Consider the following 2,788-nt stretch of genomic DNA (forward strand, 5'->3'; position numbering starts at 1 on the left):
GGGCATAAGCCCAAGTGATATATCGCCTACAATGGGCGATATATTGGCCCTAGGGCAAAAAATTTCAAACGTTTTTTAAACCGAGCTCATTTTATTCCTTAACCTTTTAGCAAGCCTCTGAATGTTTTGACCGAGTCTTAAGCCTCTGCTGAACGAATAATCAAATGTTTTTCAAGTAATATTCATTATTTTTATTTAAGCTATAAGAAGATCTTTTCACTCCTTGAACTCTATAAATAGGACCTAGTACCCAGCCATATCTCTTATTATTCAAGCTGTGTTTAGAGCCTTCAAGTTGCTAGGTTTACTATTGAGTGATAAACACTTGGGTTGGGTTATAAGCTTTATAAACACTTTGGAAGTAAGATAAATAGTGTGTTTTTCTATATCGAGGTGTAGTTCGGTTCTAGTACATCCAAATGTATTCCTAATCTTATGTTCATTTCTATATGACTCATTGGTTTCCGTTAGTTTTCTTTACTCAAATCCTAATTTGCTGTTTTCCACTATTGGTTAGGTATTTATGTTCTTTCAACTTAAGGTTTCTTTTCGGTAAGTTTCATCTTGGTTGTTTAGTTCATTTCTTGACAATCTCTTTCATTAGAAATACTCACATTTTTATTGTTGGTTTTAGGAGTGTTCCAAATCCCGCCCTTGTTCTCACATCCCGGTTTTGGTAAGGAAAATAGGATAGAATTTTATATGATTATATGTTATGTAATGTTATATTATGTATGTTGATAGACCTTGGGCATATGACTTGTATAGCTAACAAGCCCCAATAATTTATGGGCATATGACTTGCTTAGCTTGCAAGCCCCACCAATCTATTGGGCATATGACTTGTTTAGTTTACAAGCCCCAAGTAGTATAATGGCCATTGTAGTAGTATATGATGTTGGTTTTTATTGATCAAATCAGAGAATATGTGCAGCGGAACAACAATCAAATTTTCAGATTAATCCCATAAGATTTCTAGATCTACTTCTTCACACTCATATATATATTGAATCAAGGACAAGAATAGAAAAATTACCTCAGGTCCTTCCTTGCTGCTATCTTTTCGTATGGCTGAATCCTTGAGATCTCACACCAAGATCTTCCAAAATGTTTGGCACACAAAGAACGAGTGTGGGCTCGCTATACAAATAATAGGCAATAACTATTTATCAGATGTTCTCAACACATGAGATCTGATAAAGTTTGGACCTAGGTTTTGTGAAGAACAATGACCTTTGTTTTTGTCACTGTTCTCTTTTCTCTTAGAGAATCCTAGATATTTTTCTATCCCTGAAAAATTACGTTCTGTGAAAACTGATATCCAATATTTTATAATATCCAATATATTAAAATATTTGTTATTTTAAACAAATTCAAAATAACTGATCAGTTATCAGATTTTTGTTTAAATAATAATATTGTAATCATATTAAAATATCTCATTATTTATTTAATATTTAAATAACTAAAATTGTGGAATCAAGAGACTAAGTCCATCTCTTATGCGTGTAGCACAGTGCCTGTGCACTGTGCACATGTGTACCACATGCCTGTGCAGGCATGTGATTTTTCCCAATTTTTATTATTATTTAAATACCAAAAATCCCAAAAATAAATTAATTCAAAATTAATTATATTTTTGTTAAATCAAATAATTAATTAATTTTTAATTAATTAATTACACATAATTAAACAATAATTATGTTTGATACATAGAAAAAGATTTTACTTATCACATAAGTCCTTTTTGCCCATTTTTTTTTTATTTTCCTTTGACAGTGATTGTTTGAGCCATTTCGGGGACCATGGACCTATAACATTAAGCTCCAATAACTTGAAATTAAATAATTAAACTCTTTAATTATAATAGTTAATTTATTAATTCTGATATTACTCCACTATAAATTCAGAATTGCACTCTTTATGTTATAGATATACTTTTACAGAAATCTTTTTCTTAAGTCGTCCATTGATATAACCATCTTACAATAGTTCAACCCTCTAATTAATTAGTTCATAAATTAGAATGGGAGAATTACCATTTAACCTTTCTAATTTACTTCTTATTCTTTAAGTACCATTAATTCACTATTGAATAATTAATCTATAATCTAATTATAGATTTGAGCTCAAAATCATTCAGTTCCAGAATTAACCCTTAAGGGAACTAATATACGATCTGTTAGGAAAGATTAGATTCCGTATTGTTGATACATGTTCCCAGCCATCCATGATATTAAATCTCCAAAACAAAAGTCATTAGCCTCATTCTTTGAAGAGACCTTAACGAATGAATCAAAATATTTAATAAACATGAACAGGAGTTCATGAACACTCAGGATTTAGGTTGATCTATAAATGATCATCAGTTATGATATGAATTACATGTCGTTATTGTTAAATGGTTTTTGGATAAAGACTTTAATTCATATCGGTCCATGTCATATATAATCATATTATATAAAGCACATTTACCAAGATATCTTACCACATCGATAAACCGAATCTAGATTATTTGTATTATTATGATACTCAGTAAACCGTACTTACAACTCCAATTAAATAATTCCATAACTTTAATTTGTCGTTGTTGACTATTTTTATTCATTCATGTGATCTTAATTCTCTCGTACTAATACAAGATCACATCCTCAATAATGAATATGTAAATTTTCCGATATTTACAAAATTATTCAAACAATAATTTAACAATCTAAATATGGCAATAATAATAAACCATTGTATTTATTTATTCACAGAAAAAACAAATGTCTTTACATGCTTTTAG

This window comes from Humulus lupulus, chromosome 1 (assembly GCF_963169125.1).
Source record: "Humulus lupulus chromosome 1, drHumLupu1.1, whole genome shotgun sequence".
Taxonomy (NCBI): domain Eukaryota; kingdom Viridiplantae; phylum Streptophyta; class Magnoliopsida; order Rosales; family Cannabaceae; genus Humulus; species Humulus lupulus.